The following is a 21,295-nucleotide window of genomic DNA, read 5'->3' on the forward strand; positions in this document are numbered from 1 at the left end:
CCACAGCCATCACCGTGGTCATTTCTTCTGCTGTGAGTGATACGGCCTCCCCTGGTGCTCCAGCCTCCGCTTTCCTTACAGTTCCTGCGCTGACCTTTTCACTCCCCGGTGGACATCCGTTAACCCCCTTTTTCACGGCCGTTTTTCTCCCAAACTTGGACATTTCTTCTCCCTGTGCCTTCTTACAGCCTTTTCACCCTCCGTTGCTCCCGGGACCGGGCGTTAAAACTCCGAAATTCCTATTCCCGAGTGGGAGCCCTCCAGTGTGCAGCTGCCTCCCGCCCGCCGTCACCGGAAGTCCCCTTTTGTAGTTTAAAGGACAAACAGAACACCATCAACAACAGGGTGAACTAGACATGGCACTAGAGAAGGGAAATATAGATAAATCATCAGAACAATTTAAAATCTTACAAATTGAGTTCATAAAACTAGCTGAGCCTGTCTGACATTGGTGTCCTGATGGCTCATGAGGGAAGTTTTGATACCCAAAATCAATGGAATATAAAAACCTACCACGACACCAACACTCCCGAACCTGCAATAAAAGTAGATACTGCTCTGCATCCTGGGCTATGCTGGAGATTGGAGGCAGAGTAAAATGAACAGGTTTACTGCTTACTCATTGTCCATGTGACACAGGAGTAGGAACAGGTAACCCATTGAACCCTGAGTTTTGCTGTTGTAAACTGGAGTAATTCTGAATTGTAGCGACACTAGCTTCTGGAAATAATGAATGAAATGAAAACCGCTTATTGTCACACGTAGGCTTCAAATGAAGTTACTGTGAAAAGTCCCTAGTCGCCACATTCCGGCACCTGTTCGTGATATAAATAGTGCCAGAGGCCACAAAGTCAAAGGGTGCAGAGTAACATCACCACCACACATTAGTGGGTTCCAATTTTCTCTCCTCAGACACTATTTTTCTGTACCATTGGTGGTTTGGCCAAGATAGGTTCTGGCTTCATTCTCTCTTCTCCAAACTTTATGGTGTCGAGCTTCCCTCTTCAATTCCAACAAATCCCATGGATTGCGCACACAGACAGATGTTAAAAAGGGACAGGGTGGATAAGTCAAGACATTTTTTTCATGGAGGTGGATGATGGGTAGCTGGAAAAGAGAAAGGAGGAGAGGAAAAGAACACGGGCACACTGCAATGCCTTGATGACCAATTGGCCCCAGGCAGCAAGACAAGCATCAATACAGCACCGGGAGCAAATCACCATCCTGTTTGTTTAATCAGAGAAAGGCTATGCCATCTCTTCAAAAGGAAGGAGTGTGGAGAAGAAGTGTTGCAAGGTTATTTGGTGTCTCAATAGAAGAGTGGTCTGGAGGATTATACAAAAGCAAATTACTGCGGATGCTGGAATCTGAAACCAAAAGAGTAAACGCTGGAAAATCTCAGCCAGTCTGGCAGCATCTGTAAGGAGAGAAAAGAGCTAAGGTTTCGAGTCCAGATGAGCCCTTTTCAAACTTATGTATCTTTTCATTCAGCTCAGCAACTACTTCGATGGGTATACTTGTCTTGGTTTCAAAGTTATCTGCAAAGTCATCATACAAGCTTAAAAACATCATCTAGGTATTCAATTCCTTTCAGAGTTTTGATTGCATGGTCACCAATTGCTCCAAGAGTTTGCCAGATCCTCAATCGGTTTCCCAGAATTTTCCTTTTCTGTTCTTAAAGCCTGGATTTAGTCTTCCATACTGTGCATCCCATCTTTCCTGTTCTTCATCAAGTGTTCTACTTCCTGTGCGGGACCCTCGTGTTCTCCTCAGTTCTCATTTTTCATTAGCACTCCTCTTTCAATCCTTGAAGGTTGGCTCTCCCAGTGGTCTTTCCTTAGCAGAGCCTAATTTTATGTGCACCATCCATCAAGCTCACATTTCAGTTTATTTTACTTCTGCTAATTGTCTTCATGCTCCTTTGTGAAACCTTTTACTCTTTCTTGCGACTGGTTGCCATTATTGGATTTTCATTTCTGCAATGTAACCTTTCAACAACTCTTTGCTTCTCAGTTTGAGGTATCCAGTGTTTTTTCTTCTAGTTCCTGGACCGTTAGCATCAGATTTACATTTTACGATTTTATTTCTATCTGTAGCAGAATCCTTAGTTTTGGTTTTACTGTTGGCCACGTCCACCTCCGGCAAGTCTCAACTTGTTGCAGTTCTGCAATTCTGCATGGTTTCTCACTCTCCGCTTCTTTGCGAAGCTAAATTGCTGCATCTAGCTTTCTTGTAAATCAGAGTCTCAATCACTTCATGCTGCTGAAAGACAAATTCTACAGCTTTTCCTTTCAAGGTTTCCCCTTTTCCATTCAGCTGGTTCTCCAGCTCTTCAATCTCTTTCTTGCACCTCTTGGCTTCCTCCTGGAATATTAAACATTGCTGAGCTTTCCTTGCCAGCTGGTTCCTCAGTTCAATCAGAGTAACATTAAATTAAGTTTGCATCTCTCAGCAATTTTCCAAAGGAACAAACTTTGACCAGAGGGATCCTCGTAGAATGTAAAGGCCGTTCATCAGATTTTTGTTTCTTTGTGATGCTCAATTGCTTCGTCTTGCGTTTTCTTGGACTCTAAAGTTAATTTCTTCATGCTGAAGGATTATCGCTGAAGGAGTCTTTTGCATTTGAACGTGAAGAACAATAATTAATCAGCTTTCTTTAAAACGCTTATTATTTTGCTGACCTTTTGTCTATTCATACTATGCTTCAGTGCATTGTTTTGTGCCTACTGATAGCTCCAATGCTGGTTTTGCTCAAGTATATTCAACATTCTTTTTTAGCCCATGTTTTTCTTGGACTGTGTATTGATTCTTTGAGTCTTTCAGGGCAGCAACTTTTCTGCCTGTTGTCTGGCTGTAATTCTGGTTGAGTTCCTTCAACTCAGCCTGGATGCAAATATCTTCCTGAGGAGCTGTTCATTTTTGTTTCTTGCACGTTTAGTTTTTTCCGGTTCTAACAGATAACTTTTTAGAACATAGAGCATTACAGTGAGAGTTTGGCTGATGATCAATAAATGAGAGTTTGGCTCAAGATGGATTGGAACTTTATGGGAAAAACAAAATGTTAGATAAAGCATTGTGTGAAGAAATGTCAAGACAGGCTTTTACAGGCTTCTGGTAGCAAAATGTATCACTTGTTTTTGAACCAGACAAAGTGCAGTAACGGCCTTGGGAATGGGTGCACTAGGCTTAAAGATAATTATAATTGAGGGGGCTGAATTATAATTGAGCTGAGAGCACAGACAGAAATGCGAGGGAGCTGCCTCAGAAATGAACCAAAAATGTATAAATCCTGCTGTTAAATGTATTGACTTTGTCTTGCTGGTGTAACTCTCAAGAGATACAGTGGTCTTAGCCCCGGCCGAGAAATAAACATATGTTAAAGTAACGAGGTGTTCGACTGATCATTTCATCCGGACTGGCTGCAAAAGAATCATCATTTGGTGGAGGATGCGGGCATTCAAGGAGCCTCCCTAGAACCTGACGGCGTAACAGATTGATCGCATTCGGACGCTGAGGAGGGAATTGGCACTACTGGGCAGCAAACGTGGCGATGATCCGCAAGTGGGTTATGGAGGGAGAGGGGGCGGCATGGAAGAGGATGGAGATGGCGTCCTGTAAAGGAACGAGCTTGGGGGCGTTGGTGACGGCACCGCTGCCGCTCTCGCCGACAAAGTATACCACGAGCCCAGTGGTGGCGGCAACGCTAAGGATCTGGGGCCAGTGGAGACGGCACCGGGGAGCAATGGGAGCATCGGTGTGGTCCCCGATCAGGGGTAACCACCGGTTTGTCCCGGGGAAGATGGACGGGGGGTTCCAGAGCTGGCATCGGGCGGGGATTGGAAGAATGGGGGACCTGTTCATCGACGGGACGTTTGCAAGCCTAGGGGCACTGGAGGAGAGGTTCGAGTTACCCCTGGGAAATGCCTTTAGATATATGCAGGTGAGGACTTTTGTGAGGCGACAGGTGAGGGAATTCCTGTTGCTCCCGGCACAAGAAGTTCAAGATAGGGTGATCTCTGGTGTATAGGTTGGGGAGGGCAAGGTGTCGGAAATACACCAGGAGTTGAAAGAGGGGGAAGCGCTGGTAGAAGAGTTGAAGGGTAAATGGGGGGAGGAGCTGGGGGAGGAGATCGAGGAAGGTCTATGGGCTGATGCCCTAGGTAGGGTTAATTCCTCCTCCTCGTGTGCCAGGCTCAGCCTGATACAATTTAAGGTGGTCCACAGAGCGCACTTGACGGGGGCGAGGTTGAGTAGGTTCTTTGGGGTAGAGGACAGATGTGGAAGGTGCTCAGGGAGCCCGGCGAACCATGTCCATATGTTTTGGTCATGCCCGGCACTGGAGGGGTTCTGGAGAGGAGTGGCTGGAGCAATATATCAGGTGGTGAAAGTCCGGGTCAAGCCAAGCTGGGGGCTAGCAATATTTGGAGTAGTGGACGAACCGGGAGTGCAGGAGGCGAAAGAGGCCGGCATTCTGGCCTTTGCGTCCCTAGTAGCCCGGCGAAGGATCTTGCCAATGTGGAAGGAGGCGAAGCCCCCCAGCCTGGAGGAATGATATGACTGGGTTCATAAAGTTGGAGAGGATTAAGTTCGCCTTGAGGGTCTGCACAGGGGTTCTACAGGCAGTGGCAACCGTTCCTAGACTATCTCGCAGAGCGTTAGAGGAAGGTCGGTCAGCAGCAGCAGCAACCTTGGGGGGGGGGGGGGGGGGGGGAAATGAGCAAGAGATAACATGAAGGGTTGGGGAAACTGGTTATTGTTTGTAAGGGAGAAAAATTGTGTTAAAAAACTTTAATAAATATATTTTAAAAAAACAAGAGGAGGGAATTGGCCACCAAACGTGAGTACCCTTGTTACCACTTTGGTTTCCCCCTCTGCTGTCCCGAGTGTGGCCACGCCCTGCTATTCGTTGGAGTCCCAGAAAGGTTGGACCTTCCTAAAGTCCCGGGTTGGAAACCTTGGGAGGTTACAGTCCTCCCTAAACAGCCCAGGTTGGAGTCCCTGGGAGGTTAAAATCCTTCCTAAAGTCCCGGGTTGGAAACCCTGGGAGGTTAGTCCTCCCTAAAAGGTCCAGGGTTGGAGTCCCTGGGAGGTGAGAGTCCTCCCTAAAGTCCCGGGTTGGAAACCTTGGGAGGTTAGAATCCTCCTTAAATCTCCAGGTAAATGAGTGATGATGATCCTTAGGGTTGCCTAATACCTTAGTGATAAAAGGTGATTTTCGATAAATAAGTATATCAACCGGTGTCTAGACTTGTTCGACACTTCGGGTTGATCAGATTGAATATTACGGAGAACGGATAACTCTGTCCAAATTATATATTATAAAATTTAAATGGTGGTGCGGATAACACCTAAAGGAAACATAATAAACAGGGCTTCACCGTTGCGTGCCCTGTCGGAACACTCGAACAATTTCTTAAATCTGTTAGTTCTGTCTTTGATTCCCTGAGTCTGTCAGACTGTTTAAATCAGTCCTCTCTCTCTCTCTCTTTTCATGTTTCATTTCCAGACTTTGACCTTCTAAAAGTCACTTTCGAACAATTTGATTTAGCCTTTTGATTGGGCAATGGGGCAGGATAACCCCGTTTAAATTCTTGATTGAATAGGCGATTTAGGATCTCTACCAAAATTAAATAGGAAACCACAAGGATCATCTGAGGATAGGAGACAATGGGTAGTACTTTAGATAGCACCTCTGATAGTGGAAGCGCGCTTCAAACTCTTTGTGAATAGTATCCGGAACATTCTCAGCAGCTGCGGCAGTTATCGGGAGAATTGCATAAGAAATTGGGAAAGGGGAAATGGCCCCTAAGAGGATCAAAAGATTTGCCTACGGTTATAGAGGCACAGCAGATTATTTGGCAACATAACCGTAGCTCCACAGCTAAGAAATTGATTGAGTTGTGGCGGGAGTACTGCCAAAATATTAAAAGATACATCTTTATTGGCTAATTGGCAGGCTAACACTTTAAAATTGGGTATTGAATTAACAGAAGGGGGAATTGTTAAGAATGCGGGGGTTTTGAAAAAGGAATGTGCCCACCATAGAAAAAGACCCAAGTCTGTAAAAAAAACCATTTCTAAATCAGGACCGTACGGTCAGGGGCCGGCCTTGCCTTGACCGAGGGAGACGATGAGGATGACCCTGAAAATTGGCTATATAGGGGACGACCGACCGTTACACCGCCACTACGACCGCCTCCACCTTACATTCCCAGGATTCTGGTGTAGTTTAAACTGTTCTAAAACAAATGATGTTTCAGACAAAAAAAACCTCTTTATTCCTCTGGTGTGACCATGTTAGAAATTACATTAAAGATTACATTCAAGCCTTTTATCCACCGCTCCCCCCGCCACTATCACCACCTCCACCGTCGCAAGGAGGTCCGGCGACTCGCACTCGTTCTAAAACCCATGCTAATCAATTCCCACAGATGAATCATGAGTTAGTCCCAGGAAAAGAGGGGGCACCAGAGGTGGATTTCCCCGATTACCCAGACAATTATCAACCGCAATGTCAGTTTCCCGTCCGGCAAGTTCCCAATATAGCATACAACCCTGCCAACCACAGGGGTCCAACAACCAGGCATTTCAAAATAATTATTATAATTAATAAATTAATCAAATTTGATACTACTGATTCAGTATTAATAAATTATACAATATAATACAGTCAAACAGTTGATTGATCAGTAACATTTCAATAATAATATTTCAGCTCAAATTCATCGATTGGGGGTACAGTTGGAAGATAAATTGGGGTGGATCAAGTTTTTTGATTTCTTTTTGGATATGTAATGCCAAATCTTTAACTTCTTTAGAGTTATTGGGAATGAAAGTACAACATTCTGCACTTTGACATCTTTTGGATTATACACAAAAGCTTGTTGAAAGGGTTAATTTTCTTGCAGAGACAAAAAGAGGCGTATAGCTTGGAATGATGCCATTCGCATCTCCAAATTCTTTTTTTAAAATATATTTGTCACTCAAATGGACTGGGAGTAAAAGTTGGATTGCTGCCAAATTCCCGTTATCAAATGTCCTTGAATGATCTGTTCTTTTTAATCTGAGTAGTTTTGGTTTTTGTAAAACCAGCTTCCATTGTTTGAAGTTTTAATTTCCAGGCTAATTCTAAACATTTATTTTAAAATATCAAACACAATAACTTAGTAAACATATAGGTTTTCTGTAGATGAATTCGTCGATTCTATTAAAGAAGGCACTACTAGCAAGATATGTTGGTTTCTTAAAATTAATAAAGCAATATTCAGAATAATGACAGTTCTCTTAAATTGACAGTTCTTGACTATCCCTGTAGAATTCACTAGAGGCACTTATACAGAATCTTATTTGGCAACAAGTTTTGGTTCCATGTCACTCTCCGTGTAATACTCCAATACTAGCAGTCCCGAAGCCCGGCAAGCCAGATCAATATCGCCTCGTCCAAGATCTGCGCCCAATTAATGCCATGGTGCAACCCCATCACGCATTGGTCCCAAAGCCAGCCCACATTTTAGCCCAAGTCCCAGCGGACACTACAACATTTTCCCTGGTGGATCTCCAGCATGCCTTTTTCACCCTCCCCTTGCACCCGGATTCACAGTATCTCTTTGCCTTTACATATCAAAATCAACAATACACATGGACTAGGTTGCCTCAAGGATTTATACATTCGCCTACTCTTTTCTCCCGCTGTCTCCAACAACAATTACAGCCCCTGGAATTAAAAAAGGGGGATCCACCCTCGTACAGTATGTTGACGATTTACTGATCACAAGCCCGTCAGAACAAAGTTGTAAAGAAGATACGGCTCAATTATTAAATTACCTTTCAATTTTAGGATACGTTGTGTCACCCACCAAAGTAGTAGTAGCCCAACCAACAGTCCGGTTTCTGGGTATCCTTTTATCCGCCGATGCACGGGCGCTATCACCAAGTCGAGTTCAGCCCATTTGTCAGTATCCTGCACCCACAACGGCTAAGGATGTCCGTAAATGGCTCGGAATGGTTAATTATTGTCGGAAATGGATTCCGAATATCGTCCTAGATACCCGGCTATTGACCCCATACACCAATAACGCTGGAGAGTTCCAGTTAAGTACGGAAGCCCAAGAGGCCTTCCATCGGCTAAAAGATGCCTTAATGAGGGCGCCAGCACTAGGACCTTTCCAACTTTATTGTACTGTTTTAGCCGGTTGTGTCACCGCGGTACTTACCCAGAAAAATGGGGATCGCCACCGTCCTATAGCTTATTACTCGTCTAAACTTTCCCAGTTGCACTCGGCTATCCTGGATGTACTCAGATTTTAGCCTCTATTTACAACAGTCTCCAGTCAGCGGCTAATCTCACTCTTCAGCAGGATATTGTTATTTATAATTCACATTCAGTCACGGCCCTGCTCGGTCAACTTCAGACTCAGCACCTAACTATGGCTCGTCAAAATAAATATGAGATTTATCTCCTCAATAACCCGAAACTTCAGTTCCGGCACTGCACTACTATTAACCCCGCTAGTTTCCTTTCCGACCCGCCTAACGTCACGGAGTCCCCGACTCATGACGGTCTTTCTCTCTTACAAGACGATGCGTCATTACGAGATGATCTCACTGATTCTCCAATACCAAATGCTGATCTGAACCTATTCACCGATGGTAGTTCATACATCGGTGAAAGGGGGGATAGATTATCAGGGTATGCAATTGTTAACCAACAAGGAGAAACTCTTGAAGCAGCAGCATTCGAAACTCCCTTTTCCGCCCAACAGGCTGAACTTTTTGCACTTATTCGAGCCCGTGTATGAGGGAAAAATAAAATTGTAAATATCTACACTGATTCCCGATATGCCTTCGGAGTCACACACGATTTTGGCCAATTATGGAAGAACAGGGGATTTCTTACATCTGCAGGCACTCAGATATCCCACAAACAGTTAGTTACACAATTACTACAGGCTTTAATGCTCCCTAAACAAATAGCCGTAATAAAGTGCGCTGCCCATACGACAGGCAAAACCTTGGTGGACGCGGGTAATCGGCAGGCGGACCACCAGGCCAAAGAGGCTTCTCGCTTAAAAGACATGGCGGTACCAAAAATGATGAGCCAGACTAAAAGCTCTAAGGGTCAGTCTCCCTCTGAAAAGCCAATGCCAACCATCACTGACGTCATTCAATTACAGGAGGACGCTCCTGGCTGCGTAAAAAGACTATGGGAAGAATTGGGATGTTGTTATGATCCTTTAAATAAATTGTGGGTCACCCCGGCAGGGCAGACTTGTATGCCCGATGCATTGGCAGCCTGGGTTACCGAATGTGTTCACTTTGCAACTCATTGTGGTGCGCGAGCTACGCGTGATGTATTTGCTCAAAACTTGGTGGCATCCGAGACTGCAGGATATAGCGCAAAATATTAGCAGCCGTTGCCTAGTATGTCAGCAGTATAATCCTGGTAAAGCAATACCCTGTGAAATGGGTAAAACCCCACTACCGGAAGGTCCCTTTGAGACACTCCAGATGGATTACATTGAGTTGGAAAGATGCCAATGTTATAAAATGTATTGGTTATTGTTGATGTATTTAGCAAATGGATAGAAGCTTACCCCACTGTGGATAATAAAGCTTCCACGGTAGTAAAAGTTTTGATGCGAGAAATTGTTCCTAGGTTTGGGATCCCGTATCGGCTAAGTTCAGACAATGGACCTCATTTTGTGGGACAGATCAATGAGGAATTTTGTACTCAGCTGGGAATAAAACAACAATTACATTGCGCATACCGACCCCAAGCAGCAGGAATGGTAGAAAGGGCTAATCAGACATTAAAAACAAAACTGCGACTTCCGGGTGCGGCGATGACCAGCTGAGTCGCACGTTTCGGCAGCTCCCTGTGAAACGGACTTTTGGGCTCTTGATAGGAGCCCCAACGGCAATTTTGACGGCTAAAAACACTGTGCGGTAAACCAGAAGGGAATCCCCCCTGGATACGGATGGAAAAAGGAGGAGAAAGTGGCCAGATTGCAGTGGATCCTTTAGAACAGCGGCAAGGAAGGCAAGCAAAAACCAAGATGGCGTCGGAAGGTGGCAGTTTAACATGGGGCCCTGAACAACAAGAGTTCTTGAAATGCTGTGTGGAAGAGATCAAAAAGGAAATGAAGAAAGAGCTGTTGGCCCCGATACTACAGGCGATCGAAGGGCTAAAGGAGGAACAAAAGACCCAGGAGCGGGAGCTTCGGGTCGTGAAGGCAAAGGCAGCCGAGAATGAGGACGACATACAGGGCCTGGTGGTGAGGACGGAGACGCAGGAGGCACATCAGAAACGATGTGTGGAAAGGTTGGACGCACTGGAGAACAACGCAAGGAGGAACAACCTGAGGATCCTTGGTCTTCCTGAAGGTGTGGAGGGATCGGACGTCGGGGCATATGTGAGCACGATGCTGCACTCGTTAATGGGAGCGGAGGCCCTGGCGGGTCCGTTGGAGGTGGAGGGAGCATACCGAGTGATGGCGCGAGGACCGAGAGCAGGAGAAATTCCCAGAGCCATAGTGGTGAGATTCCTCCGTTTTAAGGATAGAGAAACGGTCCTTAGATGGGCGAAGAAAACTCGGAGCAGTAAATGGGAGAACGCGGTGATCCGCGTTTATCAAGACTGGAGTGCGGAGGTGGCGAGAAGGAGGGCGAGCTTTAATCGGGCCAAGGCGGTGCTTCATAAAAAGAAGATAAAATTTGGAATGCTGCAACCGGCAAGACTGTGGGTCACATATCGAGGGAGGCACCACTACTTTGAGACGGCGGATGAAGCGTGGACTTTTATTGTGGAAGAAAAACTGGAATGAGCGGGTTATTAAAAAGAACGTTTGAACAAAGTGGTGGGGCGAATGTGGGGGGCAAAGAGGGGTTTTATGTACTAATCCTGCGATGTGGTAACTTTTCTCTCTCCCACAGGTGGTGATGGGGGGAGGAGGGGAGGTGGAGGAGATGGGGCGTTGGCCATTGGGGGCAGGGCCAAGGGAGAAGCGCGGGCTTGGTTCCCGCGCTATGATAATCATGGCGGGAATAGAGAAGCAGGAAGGAGGGGGCGTCGCACGGTGCGAGCCGAGGTCACGGGGGGAAGCCGAGGTCAGCCAGAGTTTGCTGACTTCTGGGAGCAACATGGGAGGAGTAATTACGCTAGCGGGGGGGGGGGGGGGGGGGGGGGGGGGGGGAATTACTGGGTTGCTGCTGCTGGGGAGAGGGGGGAGTTGGTATGGGAGAGGATGGGCGGGGGGGCACCGCCTGGGGGAGATACAGCTGCGTGGGAACCGGGTGAGGAGCTGGAAAAAGGGGGGGGGGGGGGGGGGTAGGAAGCCCCCCAACTCGGCTGATCACGTGGAACGTGAGAGGGCTGAACGGGCCGATAAAGAGGGCACGGGTACTCGCACACCTTAAGAAACTTAAGGCAGATGTGGTTATGTTACAGGAAACGCACCTGAAACTGATAGACCAGGTTAGGCTACGCAAAGGATGGGTGGGGCAGGTGTTCCATTCGGGGCTAGATGCGAAAAACAGGGGGGTGGCTATATTAGTGGGGAAGCGGGTAATGTTCGAGGCAAAGACTATAGTGGCGGATAACGGGGGCAGATACGTGATGGTGAGTGGCAAACTACAGGGGGAGACGGTGGTTTTGGTAAACGTATATGCCCCGAACTGGGATGAGGCCAATTTTATGAGGCGGATGCTAGGACGCATTCCGGACCTAGAGATGGGAAAGCTGATAATGGGGGGAGATTTTAATACGGTGTTGGAACCAGGGCTGGATAGGTCGAAGTCCAGGACTGGAAGGAGGCCGGCAGCAGCCAAGGTACTTAAAGATTTTATGGAGCAGATGGGAGGTGTAGACCCGTGGAGATTTAGCAGACCTAGGAGTAAGGAGTTCTCGTTTTTCTCCTATGTCCATAAAGTCTACTCGCGAATAGACTTTTTTGTGCTGGGTAGGGCATTGATCCCGAAGGTGAGGGGAACGGAGTATACGGCTATAGCCATTTCAGATCACGCTCCACACTGGGTGGACTTGGAGATAGGGGAGGAAACAGGAGGGCGCCCACCCTGGAGAATGGACATGGGACTAATGGCAGATGAGGGGGTGTGTCTAAGGGTGAGGGGGTGCATTGAAAAGTACTTGGAACTCAATGATAATGGGGAGGTCCAGGTGGGAGTGGTCTGGGAGGCGTTGAAGGCGGTGGTTAGAGGGGAGCTGATATCAATAAGGGCACATAAAGGGAAGCAGGAGAGCAAGGAACGGGAGCGGTTGCTGCAAGAACTTTTGAGGGGACAGACAATATGCGGAAGCACCGGAGGAGGGACTGTACAGGGAAAGGCAAAGGCTACATGTAGAATTTAACTTGCTGACTACAGGCACTGCAGAGGCACAATGGAGGAAGGCACAGGGTGTACAGTACGAATATGGGGAGAAGGCGAGCAGGTTGCTGGCACACCAATTGAGGAAAAGGGGAGCAGCGAGGGAAATAGGGGGAGTGAGGGATGAGGAAGGAGAGATGGAGCGGGGAGCGGAGAGAGTGAATGGAGTGTTCAAGACATTTTATAAAAAATTATATGAAGCTCAACCCCCGGATGGGAGGGAGAGAATGATGGGCTTCTTGGATCGGCTGGAATTTCCCAAGGTGGAAGAGCAGGAAAGGGTGGGACTGGGAGCACAGATCGAGGTAGAAGTGGTGAAAGGAATTAGGAGCATGCAGGCGGGAAAGGCCCCGGGACCGGATGGATTCCCAGTCGAATTCTATAGAAAATATGTGGACTTGCTCGCCCCGCTACTGACGAGGACCTTTAATGAGGCAAAGGAAAGGGGACAACTGCCCCCGACTATGTCTGAAACAACGATATCGCTTCTCTTAAAGAAGGAAAAGGACCCGCTACAATGCGGGTCCTATAGACCTATTTCCCTCCTAAATGTAGATGCCAAGGTCCTGGCCAAGGTAATGGCAATGAGAATAGAGGAATGTGTCCCGGGGGTGGTCCACGAGGACCAAACTGGGTTTGTGAAGGGGAGACAGCTGAACACGAATATACGGAGGTTGTTAGGGGTAATGATGATGGCCCCACCAGAGGGAGAAACGGAGATAGTAGTGGCGATGGATGCCGAGAAAGCATTTGATAGAGTGGAGTGGGATTATTTGTGGGAGGTGTTGAGGAGATTTGGTTTTGGAGAGGGGTATGTTAGATGGGTGCAGCTGTTGTATAGGGCCCCAGTGGCGAGCGTGGTCACAAATGGACGGGGATCTGCATATTTTCGGCTCCATAGAGGGACAAGGCAGGGATGCCCTCTGTCCCCATTATTGTTTGCACTGGCGATTGAGCCCCTGGCGATAGCGTTGAGGGGTTCCAAGAAGTGGAGGGGAGTACTTAGGGGAGAAGAACACCGGGTATCTTTGTATGCGGACGATTTGCTACTATACGTGGCGGACCCGGCGGAGGGGATGCCAGAAATAATGCGGATACTTGGGGAGTTTGGGGATTTTTCAGGGTATAAATTGAACATGGGGAAAAGTGAGTTGTTTGTGGTGCATCCAGGGGAGCAGAGTAGAGAAATAGAGGACCTACCGTTGAGGAAGGTAACAAGGGACTTTCGTTACCTGGGGATCCAGATAGCTAAGAATTGGGGCACATTGCATAGGTTAAATTTAACGCGGTTGGTGGAACAGATGGAGGAGGATTTCAAGAGATGGGATATGGTATCCCTGTCACTGGCAGGGAGGGTGCAGGCGGTTAAGATGGTGGTCCTCCCGAGATTCCTCTTTGTGTTTCAGTGCCTCCCGGTGGTGATCACGAAGGCTTTTTTTAAAAAGGATTGAAAAGAGCATCATGGGTTTTGTGTGGGCCGGGAAGACCCCGAGAGTGAGGAAGGGATTCTTACAGCGTAGCAGGGATAGGGGGGGGGCTGGCACTACCGAGCCTAAATGAGTATTATTGGGCCGCTAATATTTCAATGGTGAATAAGTGGATGGGAGAGGAGGAGGGAGCGGCGTGGAAGAGATTTGAGAGGGCGTCCTGTAGGGGGACTAGCCTACAGGCTATGGTGACAGCCCCATTGCCGTTCTCACCGAGGAACTACACCACAAGCCCGGTGGTGGTGGCTACGCTGAAGATTTGGGAACAGTGGAGACGGCATAGGGGAAAGACTGGAGCCTTGGGGGGGTCCCCGATAAGAAACAACCATAGGTTTGCCCCGGGGGGAATGGATGGGGGATATGGAATGTGGCAAAGAGCAGGAATAACGCAACTGAAAGATCTGTTTGTGGATGGGAAGTTCGCGAGTCTGGGAGCGCTGACCGAGAAATATGGGTTGCCCCAAGGGAATGCATTCAGGTATATGCAACTGAGGGCTTTTGCGAGGCAACAGGTGAGGGAATTCCCGCAGCTCCCGACACAAGAGGTGCAGGACAGAGTGATCTCAAAGACATGGGTGGGGGATGGTAAGGTGTCAGATATATATAGGGAAATGAGGGACGAAGGGGAGACTATGGTAGATGAACTAAAAGGGAAATGGGAAGAAGAGCTGGGGGAGGAGATCGAGGAGGGGCTGTGGGCAGATGCCCTAAGCAGGGTAAACTCGTCGTCCTCGTGTGCCAGGCTAAGCCTGATTCAGTTTAAGGTATTACACAGGGCACATATGACTGGAGCACGGCTCAGTAAATTTTTTGGGGTGGAGGATAGTGTGCGAGGTGCTCGAGAAGCCCAGCGAATCATACCCATATGTTTTGGTCATGCCCGGCACTACAGGGGTTTTGGATGGGGGTGACAAAGGTGCTTTCAAAAGTAGTAGGAGTCCGGGTCGAACCAAGCTGGGGGTTGGCTATATTTGGGGTTGCACAAGAGCCGGGAGTGCAGGAGGCGAGAGAGGCCGATGTTTTGGCCTTTGCGTCCCTAGTAGCCCGGTGCAGGATATTGCTAATGTGGAAAGAAGCCAAGCCCCCGGGGGTGGAGACCTGGATAAATGACATGGCGGGGTTTATAAAGCTAGAGCGGATTAAGTTCGTCCTAAGGGGGTCGGCTCAAGGGTTCACCAGGCGGTGGCAACCGTTCGTCGAATACCTCGCAGAAAGGTAGACGGAATGGGAAAAAGAAGGCAGCAGCAGCAGCCCAGGATCGGGGCGGGGGAACCAGAAGGACTCTCAGGGTTGTTAATATATACTGTATAATATGTATAGGTCGTTGCTACAGATAATTATATATTGGACTGTTAAATTATATTTTTGGAGAGTGTTACTTGTGACAAGGCAGTTGCCAATTAGGGCTAGTTTTCATTTTTGTTATTTATTATTTATTCATTTTTTGTTTATAAAATAGGTCATTGTTATTTGTGTTGTTATAATATTGTGTAAAGGATGCACAATGTACTGTGTTGGTTGACCAAAAATTTTCAATAAAATATTTAATAAAAAAAAAAAACTGCTAAAACTACAGGCAGAGACTGGAGCCACTTGGCTCAAATTATTGCCTATTGCCCTCTGCCAAATACGTGCAACCCCAGCTGGAAAGACACGACTGAGTCCCGCCGAAATTTTATACGGAAGGCCCTTGCGTACTCCTTGGGATCAAGGGAAACATAAGGAAGTACAGTTTCACCACATGACCACGGAAATGGCCAATTACGTTATAGCTCTAACAAAGGTTTTAAAAGGCCTCCACTCACGGGTCCGAGCAGCCCAGGGGGAGATACCCCCCTTATCCAGTACTGTCACCATTAACCTGGGCGAGTACGTTATGATCCGGAACTGGGTTTGGAAAGGATTAGAACCCCGATGGGAAGGACCACACCAGGTCCTACTCACTACTCCCACTGCTGTAAAAGTAAAAGGCAGAAATTCCTGGATCCACATCCACCATTGTAAGGTTGTGAAAATGCAATAGAGAATAACCCTCTGTTTCGAGCCCTAGGTAATAACTTCAGCAGCATTCACGGGATGAAGGACAGCCTTATTATCGTAACCCTGCTGGGACTTTTGGAAACTGGAGGAGAGGCCAAGCGAAGAACCTGTGGCCCCAAGGGAAGACGGACTCATCACCTGTCGAGGAGACACCTTACAGTGTACCAGTCAAGGCCCAGGAGAAGGACCTTGGAACGCGACCCCTGCGGACGGATGTTCAGCCTACGTACAACGATGCAATCGAACCATATTCATCAGTGGAGTGACGAAGGGCAACCTGCCCTGTCATCAGGTCAACTGTAAATGGGACTATAGCTGTAGAAACAAAAAAAAAAAAAAAACTTTACCCGTGGGATGCGTTGACCAAGGGAGGGTAAGGCTGCGGGGAAAAAGGGAATTACGTGTAAACACATATTTGTATATGTCATATGTGTACGCAAAGGATATGAATGTTTCTGGTTGCTGGGTATGTACACATATCCCGACCCACGCTAAGGGAGGGATCTCCCTCAGACCTATTCCCCTTAACCTGTCAGAAACAGTAGAATGGTATATTTACCAGGATGGTACTCGTCAATCCCCCAGGACTATAAGAATTGCATCTATGGTAAGACACCCAGACGGCGGGGCAGCTTCTAGTTTATCGTTTCTCCCCATATCCCCAAGACCTTGGAAAGAGGGAGGCTATCCAATGAACACCTTTGAGATGTGGTACCAACCAAGTTATAACAAATCCCACCAGCCTCCATTTCTTACCCTCACTAATACCACCAACATGGGAAGACCACTGGGAATAATATGTTTGGTAAGGAAAGTGGTTAAAGGGATATTTGTAGGTGCTAGTCAATGCGAGCACAGATTTGTGGTGGCCAACATATCCGAGGTCTATCCCGTATATACGTCTCCTCAGTTTTATGGGTGTACACTGGACGTCCCATACGCAAATGGGACAGGTACCTTCAAGTACTCCCTGATGGCCTAAGGGTTTGATGTGGACAAACTCACTTCATACAATGGGACGTATTTTATTTGTGGCCACAAGGCATATCCCTGGCTGCCAGAGAATTGGACGGGATCCTGTTATCTGGGGTATGTAGTCCCCTTTACACACCACATCACCAATTTAGGCGACCATTACCAAATGATGAAGCGACAAAAGAGAGCAATAACCGAAACGCAACGATACTTTGGGATCCTGCTTCCCCCTATCGGGGTAGCTCTTGCAATAAAGGAATTAAGGAAGATGGCAAAAATCCTGGAAGAGGTAGCAAACGACACCACTGAAGCATTGACTGAGATAAATAATGAAATGGTGGCAATAAGAACCGTAGCCCTACAAAACTGAATGGCCCTCGATTACCTCCTTGCAAACAAAGGTGGGACTTGGGCCGTGATCGGTTCGGAATGTTGCACCTACATCCCCGATAGTTCGGAGAACATCACCCACCTCGTGGATCATATCCGCAAAGAGGTTAAGAAACTGCATGAAATATCAAGAGATGGGTGGTTAGATTGGTTGTTTGCTGGATAATGGGGGTCTTACCTACTGCATGGATTGATAATCCTGGTAGTTGTAATACTTGTAATAATTAAGCATTTCATTAGGATGCTAAGCATGTGTAAAAGTGTCAGTGCAGCAGTACTTTCTCAACAGTTAATGCAGCAACATGAAGTGCGCCTTGAAGAGTTAATGGATGTGAAAGAAAGTGCAGAAGAATATGAGGAAATGATTGAAATGCAAATAGAATGGGAAAGACTGAGACGATTGACTATGGATTAGAAGTTATCATGAAATGATAAAAGGGGGGAATGAGAGTTTGGCTGATGATCGATAAATGAGTTTGGCTCAAGATGGATTGGAACTTTATGGGTGAAGAAATGTCAAGACAGGCTTTTACAGGCTTCTGGTAGCAAAATGTATCACTTATTTTTGAACCAGACAAATTACAGTAACAGCCTCGGGAATGGGTGCACTAGGCTTAAAGATAATTATAATTGAGGGGGCTGAATTATAATTGAGCTGAGAGCACAGACAGAAATGCGAGGGAGCTGCCTCAGAAATGAACCAAAAATGTATAAATCCTGCTGTTAAATGTATTGATTTTGGCTTGCTGGTGTAACTCTCAAGAGATACAGCGGTCTTAGCCCCGGCCGAGAAATAAACATATGTTAAAGTAACGAGGCGTTCGACTGATCATTTCATCCGGAATGGCTGCAAAAGAATCATCAACAGCGCAGTACAGGCCCTCCGGCCCTCGATGTTGCACCGACCTGTGAAACCACTCTAAATTTCCCTTATCGTCCATATGTCTATCCAATGACCATTTGAATGCCCTTAGTGTTGGCGAGTCCACTACTGTTGCAGGCAGGGCATTCCACGTCCTTACTACTCTGAGTAAAGAACTTACCTCTGACATCTGTCCTATATCTATCTCCCCTCAATTTAAAGCTATGTCCCCTCGTGCTGGACATCACCATCCGAGGAAAAAGGCTCTCACTGTCCACCCTATCCAATCCTCTGATCATCTTGTATGCCTCAATTAAGTCACCTCTTAACCTTCTCTCTAACGAAAACAGCCTCAAGTCCCTCAGCCTTTCCTCATAAGATCTTCCCTCCATACCAGGCAACATTCTGGTAAATCTCCTCTGCACCCTTTCCAAAGCTTCCACATCCTTCCTATAATGCAACGACCAGAATTGCACGCAATACTCCAAATGCGGCCGCACCAGAGTTTTGTACAACTGCAACATGACATCATGGCTCCGAAACTCAATCCCTCTACCAATAAAAGCTAACACACCGTACGCCTTCTTAACAACCCTCTCAACCTGGGTGGCAACTTTCAGGGATCTATGTACATGGACACCGAGATCTCTCTGCTCATCCACACTGCCAAGAATCTTACCATTAGCCCAGTACTCGGTCTTCCTGTTATTCCTTCCAAAATGAATCACCTCACACTTTTCCGCATTAAACTCCATTTGCCATCTCTCAGCCCAGCGCTGCAGCTTATCTATGTCCCTCTGTAACTTGTAACATCCTTCCGCACTGTCCACAACTCCACCGACTTTTGTGTCATCTGCAAATTTACTCACCCATCCTTCTACGCCCTCCTCCAGGTCATTTATAAAAATGACAAACAGCAACGGCCCCAAAACAGATCCTTGTGGTACACCACTAGCAAGTGGACTCCAGTCTGAACATTTCCCATCAACCACCACCCTTTGTCTTCTTCCAGCTAGCCAATTTCTAATCCAAACTGCTAAATCACCCTGAATCCCATGCCTCCGTATTTTCTGCAGTAGCCTACCGTGGGGAACCTTATCAAACACTTTACTGAAATCTATATACACCACATTAACTGCTTTACCCTCATCCACCTGTTTGGTCACCTTCTCAAAGAACTCAATAAGGTTTGTGAGGCACAACCTACCCTTCACAAAACCTTGTTGACTATCTCTAATCAAATTATTCCTTTCCAGATGATTATACATCCTATCTCTTATAAACCTTTCCAAGACTTTGCCCACAACAGAAGTAAGGCTCACTGGTCTATAGTTACCGGGGTTGTCTCTACTCCCCTTCTTGAACAAGGGGACAACATTTGCTATCCTCCAGTCTTCTGGCACTATTCCTGGAGACAAAGATGACTTAAAGATAAAAGCCAAAGGCTCAGCAATCTCCTCCCTAGCTTCCCAGAGAATCCTAGGATAAATCCCATCCGGCCCAGAGGACTTATCTATTTTCACACTTCGGACTCCACGCACAACTTCCCACTACTGTCCTTGACTGGCCCTACTCTTACCCTAATCATTCTTTTATTCCTGACATATCCATAGAAACCTTTAGGGTTATCCTCAATCCTACCTGCCAAAGACTTCTCATGTCCCCTCCTGGCTCTTCTTAGCTCTCTCTTCAAGTCCTTCCTAGCTAACTTGCAACTCTCGAGCGCCCTAACTGAACCTTCATGTCTGATCTTTACATAAACCTCCTTCTTCCTCTTGACAAGTGTTTCGACTGCTTTAGTAAACCACGGTTCCCTCACTTGATCACTTCCTCCCTGCCTGACAGGTACATACAAGGACACACAGTAGCTGTTCCTTGAACAAGCTCCACATTTCCATTGTGTCCATCCCCTGCAGTTTTCCTCTCCGTCCGATGCATCCCAAGTCTTGCCTCATCGCATCATAATTGCCTTTCCCCCAGATATAACTCTTGCCCTGCGGTATATACCTATCCCTTTCCATCGCTAAAGTGAACGTAATCGAATTGTGGTCACTATCACCAAAGTGCTCACCTACCTCCAAATCTAACATCTGTCCTGGTTCATTACCCAGTACCAAATCCAATATGTCCTCGCCTCTCGCTGGTCTATCTACATACTGTGTCAGGAAACCCTCTTGCACACATTGGACAAAAACGGACCCATCTAAAGTACTCGAACTATAGCGTTTCCAGTAAATATTTGTAAAGTTAAAGTCCCCCATAGCAACTACCCTGTTGCTTTCGCTCCTATCCAGAATCATCTTTGCAATCCTTTCCTCTACATCTCTGGAACTTTTCGGAGGCCTATAGAAAACCCCTAACAGGGTGACCTCTCCTTTCCTGTTTCTAACCTCAACCCATACTACCTCAGTAGACGAGTCCTTTCTGCCACCGTAATACTGTCCTTGACTAACAATGCCACTCCTCCCCCTCTTTTACCACCTTCCCTGAGCTTACTGAAATATATAAACCCCGGCACCTGAAACAACCATTCCTGTCCCTGCTCTATCCATGTCTCCGAAATGGCCATAACATCGAAGTCCCAGGTACCAACCCATGCCGCAAGTTCACCCACCTTATTCCGGATGCTCCTGGCATTGAAGAAGACACACTTTAAACCACATTCCTGCCTGCCGGTACACTCCTGCAACTTTGAAACCTTACTCATGACCTCACTACTTTCAACCTCCTATATACTGGAGCTACAATTCAGGTTCCCAAGCCCCTGCCTGCTGAACTAGTTTTCCTTCACAGCTAGTTGCTCACTCCACAAGAGACAATGTGTCAGGATATTCAAAGTGATTTTCTTTTATTTAAAAAAAAGCCTTTTGGCTGCTTCTCAGCCTCTTCATTGCCCTGACATGGTCTGCACCAATCTTGTGGTTTGCTTAGGAATTGCTCCCCTTGGCATGGGGTCTGCTGTCTCCCTCAGCTCTAGACCGTTTTTTGTTTACTGTCTGCACAATCCACAACTTGGGAGTTGAAAATATTTGTCAAAGACTTAATATCTCATCAAATGTGGTTGAGGATTCATCTATATCCTGTCTTGAATCACTTCATCCATAAACACACCAAGTATTAAAACTGATTATCTTGTACTTTTCTTGATTTCTTACTT

At 46.8% G+C, this 21,295-nt stretch overlaps 1 protein-coding gene across 2 annotated transcripts in view; it reads right to left on the reverse strand.

Moving 5' to 3' along the window:
* carm1 (coactivator-associated arginine methyltransferase 1) overlaps positions 1–21,295 on the reverse strand; it is a 97,743-nt gene that overhangs the window by 42,952 nt on the left and 33,496 nt on the right. The gene's annotated exons all lie outside the window — the stretch shown is intronic.

The sequence above is a fragment of the Scyliorhinus torazame genome, chromosome 27 (assembly GCF_047496885.1).
Source record: "Scyliorhinus torazame isolate Kashiwa2021f chromosome 27, sScyTor2.1, whole genome shotgun sequence".
Lineage (NCBI taxonomy): Eukaryota > Metazoa > Chordata > Chondrichthyes > Carcharhiniformes > Scyliorhinidae > Scyliorhinus > Scyliorhinus torazame.